Consider the following 10,581-nt stretch of genomic DNA (forward strand, 5'->3'; position numbering starts at 1 on the left):
GGAAATCGTACGACCCATATCTTGTCACACAGGTCGTCTTGTGCTCATCACCCTCTGCAATCCGAACTTGCCAATAACCTGTCTTCAGGTCTATTTTGGTGAACACTGTCGCACCACCCAGTCTATCGAACAAGTCTGCCATTAACGGAATAGGGTACTTGTTCTTCACAGTAATTTTGTTTAGAGCCCGATAGTCCACACAGAGTCGTAGACTACCATCATGTTTCTTTTGGAATAGCACAGGGGACCCGTATGGGGATTTGGAGGGCACGATAATCCCTGTGTCTAGCATTTCCGTCAATTGTCTCCGAAGTTCGGTGAGTTCGGGTTGTGACATTCTGTAAGGCGCCCGGGCAGGTGGCTTCGCGCCCGGCACCAGCTCAATTTCATGATCCACAGTGCGCCTAGGCGGTAGTCGCTTTGGCATGTCTTGTGGCATGACATCTTCAAACTCTAGTAGTAGCTCCTTCACGGGTTCAGGAATGGGACCCGAGGAGCATTCTACATCTTCGATGCAGAGGGTTGCCAGGAACGTAGGTTCGTTTCTTTTGACCCCCTTCTTCAACTGCAAGGCCGAGATGTTTTCAACGGCCATCTTCATGGGCATGCACGGGATAACGCAGGGCTTGGCCCCGTTTGCTCCCATCATCAGTAACATGTCAGCATACGGTACAGGCATGGTGTTGGTTTGCCTCAGGAATTCCAATCCAACTATCAACTCGAAGTCATCTATGATCACCACGCGCAAGTTGAATTTTCCTTCGTAAGGGCCAAGCTTCATCGGTACTTCTTTGGCTATTCCACCCACTGGCTGGGGAGGTGAGTTGATAGCCTTGACACGGCCTCTACCTTTCCCTACGACTAGACCAAGGCGCTCCACCTGAGTCGAGGCTAAGTAGTTGTGGGTAGCACCCGTATCTACCATGGCCCGAATGGGCTTGCCATTCACCTTCATCTCAACGAACATTAAGGTCCTCTCGTGCTTAAGAGGAGTCTCATCATCCGCCTTCTTTTTCCCTTTCTTGGTGACGGGACATGGGTCCTTCTTCTTACGGATACCAGCACTAGTCTCTGCTAATGCCTCAGAAATGGAGCCAACAATTGCATTGAAGGCACCTACGGGTTCAGTCTGATCCGCATCGTCTGAATCGTCATCCGTCCCATCATCAAAAGTCTGATGGGCATTCATCTGTGCATGTGGGCACTCATTGTTCCAATGTGGTCCGCCACAATGACGGCACCCTGAAGGAGGCTTCCTCCCCCGATCATTGTTGTTAGATGCAGCACTGTTGCTGCCTGTGGAGGGAGCCTTAGGTTTGGTTGAGTTCCGATCTCCCCCACTTCTGCTAGGGCCACCATTGCTAGACTGGCCCCCTTTGAATCCCGCTCGGGTAGGCGGTTGAGGCCTATCCTTCCGAGCTTCCATTTGATAGTCCCCAAGGCATTCAGCTGCTTGGATCGCCTTGGGCAGGGTATCTACCCGTTGCCTTTGTAGCTCCATACGGGCATAAGGTTTCAGCCCTTCTAGGAAAGTGAAGAGCTTGTCTTTGTCCCCCATGTCGCGTATGCTTAGCATGAGCGCGGAGAATTCCCGCACGTAGTCCCGCATAGATTTGGTCTGACGGAGCTCCCGTAGCTTTCTCCTTGAATTGTATTCAACATTTTCGGGGAAGAATTGTAGGCGGATGGCTGCCTTCAGTTCTGCCCATGTTTCGAGAGCATCTTCACCGGCCTTGATGGCTTCGTATTTCACCCGCCACCAGAGTTTAGCATCACCCTGAAGATACATGGCAGCGGTTGCTACCTTCTTGGCTTCTTCTAGGCCCCCCACAGCATCAAAATATTGTTCGACATCAAAAATGAAGTTCTCCACTTCCTTGGCATTCCTAGCTCCACTGTATGGCTTTGGCTCAGGAATTTTCAGTTTTTGTGTCGCGGAGGTGGGGTTTGCAGCGCCCCCGACCTGGTTTCCACCGCCTCGCAGTAGGCCCTGTAAGGCAGCATTGACAACATTAAGCTTGTCTGTCAAGTCGTCAATAGTTTGTTGCATGAGCAGTCACCCTATCTGCCTCTTGTGCCCTGTAAGCTAAATCCTCGGCACGCTCCTGTTGGAGTCCCTCGAATTTGCCAAAAATTTCGGCTGCCTCTGTGGCTGCCGTTTGCCGATCTCCCTCGGAGTCACGACTGATGTTTTCTATGTCAACTTCAGCCTGGAGCACCCTGCGGTCCAGATCATCCAACCTTTGCCCTAGGCTGGTTCTTAGTTCAGGCACCGTATCCATGATGGGCAGTAATCCGTCAACAGTCTGTTCAAGGGCCGCAATGCGGTCCCCATGATTCACCATGGTCAGAAATGGTGGTAATGGCAATGCGTTCCCTCGTCCGATGTCGAGCCTAGGCTCTGATACCAACTGTTACGCGGCGCCTTCCTGAGATTCCTTGGAAGGGCGACGTAAGGCTAAGCAACTGATGTCAGTGCAGTTGCTGTCCGCCAACTGAGGTCCCCTCCGTACGCTAGACTAGATTGTCAGTGCCGTACGGGAAAACCAATGTCAAGAGAAATTGAGAGAACAGGAATGAGAATTGAGAATGAAAGAAAGCTTGATTGCATTAATGAAAGCTATTACAGAAAGGAAATGCGGTGTCGAGGGGGAGAGACACCAGTACAGAGAATTGTTTGCTTGCTAGAAAGTTTTGATTGTTTGGTCCCCCTTAATAATGCTTAAAAAAAATAATCCAAAGCTACAAGACTAGACTTGATTAAGCTAGAGAAACATAATGAAATTACATGGAATAAAACTACTCTATATTTACAATGAAAAAGACTTAGTTTGCTATAAGGCAGAAAACAGGGCCGTTGTCGGCAGCATAGTCTTTGGCATCAGGATCTGCGCGCGCAGCATTGTCTGCGCGCGCGGCGCTGTTGGCATCTGCCTGCGGTTGGGCGCTGGCGAGGGATATCGGTGGGGCGACAGAGGCACATGCGCGCTTGTCACTTGGCGTGACCAAGACCACGGGGCCGTCCGTGGCGCTAGGCATTGGAAGGCTTGCTAGGACGCCACGGGGCGCGCCCAAGGGGTCATGGGGCACGGCTGGAAAGCCGCCCATGACATTACTTATGCTGCTGTCATGTTTCTATTATTCTTTTGTTTACCAGTTTCTCTTCTATGGATCTTCACTGGAAAATTGCTTATATGGATTGGACAAGATCCTTCGATCTCTGTTGAGGCTGGGAAATACTCGATTTGGCTCATTTCATCTCTTTTTCGCTATGCAATTCTTCAGTCACTTAATTGCTATTTCCAGACTCAAAGTTTAATCCTTCCGATGCTATGGAGCTCAGTAGTGTCGCTATGCTTTAATTTACCTCTCAGTTGGGCTTTGATATTCAAATTTAAGTTAGGGACCAGTGGAGCAGCTATGGCAATTGGTTTATCATATTCGTTGAACGTAATCTTGCTTGTGCTTTATCTGAAGTATTCATTAACCTGTCAAAAGACGCGTCCCTTTTTCTCAAAGGATGTTTTTATTGTTATGCCGCAGTTCTTCCAATTTGCCATTCCATCTGCAGGAATGGTTTGGTAATTTGACTATTCACTCTCCTTGTCATTCCATCTGTTGTTTTGAAATTTTATGTAAGGCCTAAATTATTACTACTACTTTCATATCTTCTTTGTAGTTTGAGATGGTGGGCAGTTGAGCTAATTACGTTGGCGTGTGGATTGCTACCAAATCCATAACTAGAGACTTCTGTTCTATCTATTTGGTGTGCAACTCTACAATATTTACTCTTCCCATTTTGATTATTTGTAGAAAAATTCAGAACCCTTGAATAAGATTGTTTAATTATGCAGCCTTACAACCTCTCAAATACACTTCCAGCTATCCTATTCTTTTGGTGCTGCTGCAAGGTTTACTTCCTAACAACGGATTTTGTATTAGTATTGTACGAATGAAATTCTTTCTTATATACAATAATTACCATTTTGTAGCACTCGGATTTCAAATGAATTAGGAGCAAGGAATCCAAAAGCAGCAAGAAATTCTATATGTGCGGTCTTCACTCTAGCAACTGTGGAGTTCCTGATAGCAAGTGGAATTCTGTTTTTGTTGCGTAATTTATGGGGATACGCTTTCACACATGAACAAGAAGTCGTCAATCTTCTAAAAGAAATTACTCCTCTTCTTTGCCTCTCCATGTTCCTAAATACCGTAGTAGCAGTATTATCAGGTCATCGTTTTTCATCAATCTTTTCATCTGTAGGGTAATAAACAGCTCTCATTTTAAACGCCTAAGATGAACGATGTCAAACGTTAAATTTTTCATCTGTATGAAGTTAAATGCTTGACTACCTAGTTACTCCCTCCTGTCCAAAATACATGTTGTTTTTAAGAAATCAAGAGTTATTAATACGCGTTCTTCTCACTACATGAGGAGTTGCCAGAGGAAGTGGTTGGCAACATATTGGGTTGTATGTGAATTCAGGAGCATATTACTTGGTTGGAATTCCTGCCTCTTTACTCATGGGATTCGTTTTGAATTGGAGAGCAAAGGGCATGTGGAGTGGAATAATCATGGGGTCAATTGTGCAAACAATTCTGCTTTCTATTGTCACTTGTCTCAGTGATTGGGAAAAACAGGTAGCTATACAAACTTTCTTTAGTTTGACTCGTCTTTTAGGAAAAATCTATCTATTAAAAAATTCCTTATTATTATTGTTTAACCAAAAATCTGAGTCCTTGGTCAAAGCTAAAAGAAAAATTCGGGTTACTGATAATCAGGAGACAAAAAATAAAATACTTTTGAGAACAATGGTAGAGGGTAAATAGATAAGTATTTCAGTGTATTCTCAATAGTATTCCGTGTCCTTACAAATGATGATCTTTCTTCCTTTTATAGATCATTCTAGGTAAAGGAATAAAGCCTCAGCTTTAATGATATAATCATGAGCAATAAATGACATTAAATAGGCCGTTACACAATCATTCCTATTAAATACCAACTTTATAACGTATCAGACATTTAATAATGAATTTGGGCTCCTTTCTGTCATCTGATCCTTGCTTTCAATGCCTTCTAATCCGTTGGCTGCAAATAATTTAAATTGGTACGAGACTCGTATCTATACATCGTCTCGTGCTTATTTAAATTCTTCTTCCCGTGGCTGTTTTCACCGTGCCTCTTAGTCAATTGCTGTTTCTTTGACCATTCAACTAATCCACGTGTCATGCCACATCATTTTTAATATAAATTCAGTTTTTTTCCTAATACAGATAGTCCCCCCACTTTCCATTTTTTTATCAATTAAATAATTGGGAAGTGGATCTTCATGTAAAAAGAACTTTTGCCACAATTAATGTTCATGACAGTACTAACGTCTCAGCAGTCTTTTCCATTTAATGCTCTGTCCATGTGTCAATTTGTAATTGATTCCGCTATTCATTCCTTTCTTCGAGACTTCTTCATTCTCACTATTTACGAAGTGATAGCTGCCTTTATTATAGGCTTTTCATCATTATACTTAAAAAGTTGACGGTTCCCATTTTACACATAACTTTGTCTTCCTTTGTCTTCTTCACTAATCTTCTACACATACCTTCTTCTTGACAATGTCTTCTCCAAACCCTAACCGTAAAAAAGTTCCAATTCTAGATCAGTTCCCCAACGCCCCTATTAGACACAGAAGAGGCGGAGGAAGTAGGCCTCGAACAGGGTTAGAATCTACGCGAGGCGGTTCCTCTGGTTCTTCTTCAAGGAGTTTTGTTCCAAAAGCCCCTTCTTCTAAGAGTAGGGAAATTCTTGATACTTCTCAAGAACCCTCAGTTGATGATATAGTTCCCAGTGATTTGTCTTTTGAAAGTGACAAAACGTCTCTTCAAAAACAAATTAAAAATTTAGAAAGAGCCGATACTTACCCAACATTAGTAACCGAGCTTACAATCCCCACTATAAGAAGAGATTGTAATTGGAAGGATAGTCTTCGAATGTCAATTCCTTCCCCAAATCAAAGAATTTCTTCTTTTAGAAATGGGTATTCTTCTGTTTACACTTACCCCTTCACTTTGGGTTTTAATCCTCCGATTGACCCAGTTATTCTCGATTTTTGTCGTTTCTTTACCATTTGTTTGGCCCAAATTGGTCCATTGGTGTGGAGAACAGTGGCTTGTTTGAGATATTTATCATCCAAGGCCAATGTCAATTTCACCTTTTCTCATCTCATTCATCTATACCATCCCAACTTAATACGCCATGGGGTTTTCACCTTAACTGTAAGGAGCAAAAAAGTTTTGGTAAACCCTGAGGATGACAGAGATCGTGGATGGTATATCCGTTACGTTGCTGTCCGTACAGTGGATTTGATTGGTGAAACAAATATTCCCTTTCCTGAGAAGTGGAATTTTGAACGTAAGTTTTCTCTTATTTACCGTACCTACTTTTGAGAATTTTAAAAGAATGTTGTTTTTTAACCTCGTCCCTTCTTGGTTTTTTGTAGCAACCATGGGAGATGTGGAACCTATTCCCAACTTTCGTGGTTGGGTAGACTCACTTTTGAAAATTTCTACTAGGGAGCAAAGAACTTGGAAATCAATTTCTTCCTTACATGGCTGGAAAGTTAAAACACACGGTATCCCCTCTTTTACAAAATTTTGTTTTACATGTTAAGCACTTTTTCCTCAACTTTAATCATGCATATCCATTCTTTAATCAGGATTTGGCATTAGAGGAATGACAGCTGAAGTAGCTATGGCCATTCGCATGTCTGCGAATGCTGCTCTGGATTTAGATAAGGCTCGAGCCTTGTTGCCTAAAAGAAAAGCTACAAAGGAAAGTTCTGAAGAAGAAGAGGAGGGTACCTCCCTAATTACCAGGCCAAGGGCCAGGAGACGAATAGTCATTGATGATGAAATTGAAAACACTCCTGCTCGTACCTCCGCCACCGAGCCTGTTTTGATTCAATCTGATGAGGATGTCGAACCAAGAGATAATAATGAATCAATTCAGCACCTTTTTGACAGTGGTTTCGAGAGTGGCGAGCTCGGACCTGTTTTTGACAAAGCTCCTCTTTCCTCACTTGTTCCTATTTCCTCCATTCCTTTGCCTACCGTAAGTGTTTCTTTACCAGCTTTAACACCTTCCATTTGTTTGCCAATTTCTACTGCTCCTATATTTGTTCCCTTGGCTACTTCAACCGCACCTGCTTCTGCTCCGGTGTTGGTTTCGACATCTTTTCCCTCCATTCCTTCTATTCCCTCCGCTGCTCCTCTTCCCTCTGTTCATCATACAGAGACAGGTTCTAGCAGCGGAAATATGTCAATGAGAAGTGTTACTTTGGAAGTTCCTGCCAATCATAGCCTCCTGAGGAAGACTGGCAGAGCCGATTTTTGGCTCGAACCTCTCATTGGAGATATCGAGAAGAAGAAGATGGAGAGCCATAGCTGCTTAACTTTGATGAATGACGTAGTTCATTCTACTTTGAAGGTATTTCAACCAACAAGTTTTTTTTTTAAATTATCTTCAATTTCTTATTTCCATGACTTACCTCTGTAGGCTAACCTTATTAGCACGGAATTAATGAGAAGAATTTCCTCGGTGGAAAGAAAAGCTCGTGAGTCTGAGAAGTCTGTCCACGAGGCTGAGGAAATTGCTAGGGGTGCCCAACTTGAAGCAAACAACTGGAAGGAGCAGTTCGAAAATGCTCAAAGGGCTATAGAAGAGTTGCAAGAAAATAAAAACCTCCTAGAGCTGCAAAAACGTGGTTTAATTTCTGAGCTGGCAACAGTCAAAGCTTCTTCAAGCCAATTGAAAAGAGATAAAGAGCTTTTGGAATGCTCTTTATCAGAACAATTATCCAGAGCTAGTGAAGAAGTTAGAGAGCTGAAGGCACTTTTGGCTAAAAAGGAAGAATATGCAGGAGAGTTAATGCAAAACTTAACTCAAGCTCAGGCTGACTTACAGACTTCTTCTGTCGAGATTCAAGCCTTGAAGAGTTCTCATGCTTCTCTTGAAGCTTCCCTTGATTCCCATTTAGCTGAAAATCAAATTTTAAAAAACGATCTTGCTATGTGGGGAAAGGAATATGGACTTCTAGAGGAAAATTTCAACATAGAAGTGAGTTGGGCTTTTCTGAATTCTCGTTGTGATGCTTTGATTGAAGCTGCTCAAGAGGGTTTTGACTTGCAGTCTGAACTGGCTAAAGTCATAGACACCATCGAGAAAAGCCAACAGTCTACTGATACTCCTTCTCCTACCCTTGAAGTTCCTGAAAATGTTGCTATTCCAGCTTCAGAGGGTGAAACTTCTACAACCCAGTCTATGGAAGTTGAAACTTCCGTGTCAATCCCCTCAAGCTCAGCTGAAACCGTTCCTGTTGCTGCTTTTTCAGAAGTTGCCACCGTGCCTGTGGCTGAAAGTGAAATTCATATTGCAACTTCTGATGTACTAACCCCTTCAATTGAATGATGATTTTATCCCTTAGTTTTTAAGGGATTTTTTGGTGAAAGTCCCCAGTTATCATAATGGGGCAATTGTATAAACTTTTATTGACTAAGTTTCTACTTAGTTTTTTTTTAAATAGATCAAGAAGTTTGTTAAAACTTCAATGTGTTCTACTCTTGCCTTTTCTTTACTTATTTAGGACTTATAGAATAGTTTAGCATTTTTATCCTTTGAAAATGCTTTATGATTCTCCCATGACTTATTGACATGAGGCTTATAAAAGAGGGCCCTTTTATTTTATCGACACTTAATGAAGAAGACGTCTCAACTTCATAATGGTGTTAAAATACGATGAAAGTAATAGGAAAACACACGTTTTGTATGAAACAACTTTGGCAAGTTTTCATTCATAAACTTTTAACAAGTGTTTGACTGTTACATGTATTACAATATATCTACAACTTTTCTCGTAACTGTTTTTCTTGTAACAGATTTGTAAATAACATAAACTAAACAAGGTTTTTTTTATAACCTGTTTCAGTACATAGTCATGACCCTATCTTTACATGTTAAGAAGGGTTTGAGAGGTGACTTTGTTTATGAGTTTGAGAGATAACTCTATTGTTCTCATGAATGCTGAAGACTTCGTAACTTCTTCTCAACACTTGCTTCAGTTTGGCCGACTTTTATTCGATACTCGTATCTGTTTCTTTGCACCTATCTGTGTATAATATGTAGTCCCCCAAGTGTTTGAGCGGTGAAGTATGAAGCCTCGAACACTTGTTTATTTCTTTTTACTTTGGCCCTTTTCCTGAAACAGAAAGATAGACGGGACTCGACTATGTGATTATAGATGAAGACTGCCTAACTCGTGTGTATTTCCATCAGATTAATTGTAACCCTGGGCTAGGAATTTATGCATACTCCATTTTGCCTTGCAGGTTATGACTCATCATTTGGCACGAGTTAGGATATTTAGCCTAGCATCTAAAATCGTTAGTAAAATATTAAAAAATCAAGAGAAGAATTTTTACATGATGATACCTGACCGTAGGTACTTTCTTAAAAGTAATATCTTTTTAAGTGGACAGCATTCCAATGTGAGGGTAAAACTTTACCATCCATTGTTTCCAACTGGTATGCTCCTTTTCCCGCAATGCCACGAACTTTGTATGGTCCTTCCCATGTTGGACTTAGCTTTCCTGAGTTAACAGCTTTTGTAGATTGGAAAACCTTTTTAAGCACAAAGTCCCCAATTTTGAAAAATCTGAGGCGTGCTTTCCTGTTGTAATATCGTTCTATTACTTGCTTTTGTGCTGCCATCTTTATCAAAGCAGCCTCTCTTCTTCCTTCAAGTAAATCTAGGCTAACCCGCATCTCTTCATTATTAGATTCCTCCGTTGCCTGATTGTACCGTGTGCTTGGCTCACCTATTTCAACTGGTATTAAGGCTTCCGTACCATAAACCATCGAAAATGGTGTTTCTCCAGTGCCTGTTTTGGTCGTTGTACGATAAGCCCATAGTACTCCGGGTAACACCTCAGGCCAATTACCTTTTGAATCTTGTAACCTCTTTTTCAAGTTATTGATAATAACTTTGTTAGTTGATTCCGCTTGTCCATTTCCCACTGGATGGTATGGCGTAGATGTTATTCTTTTGATCTGCCAACTTTGAAAAAATTCTGTAACTTGTGCTCCAATGAATTGTGGTCCATTGTCACATACGATCTCCTTTGGTACCCCAAAGCGGCATATTATATTGCGCCATATGAAGTCTTTAACTTCTTTTTCTCGTACCTGTTTAAATGCCCCTGCTTCTACCCATTTAGTGAAAATAATCTGTAAGTACGAGTAGAAATTTTACCTGACCTTTTCGCTTGTTGAAGTGGACCTACGATATCCATTCCCCATTTTATAAAGGGCCAAGGGACTAAAACAGTATGTAGTAACTCAGCTGGTCTGTGCATATTATTGCCGTACCTTTGACATTTATCACATTTGGACACGAAAATGGTTGCCTCTTCTTCCATCTTAGGCCAATAATATCCTGTGCGAATTAACGTTCTTACCAGTGACCGTCCTCCTGCGTGATTCCCACAATGTCCTTCATGTACTTCTCTCATGACATATTCGGTTTGAGAGGG

Source organism: Nicotiana tabacum, chromosome 3, assembly GCF_000715075.1.
Source record: "Nicotiana tabacum cultivar K326 chromosome 3, ASM71507v2, whole genome shotgun sequence".
Classification (NCBI taxonomy): Eukaryota; Viridiplantae; Streptophyta; class Magnoliopsida; order Solanales; family Solanaceae; genus Nicotiana; species Nicotiana tabacum.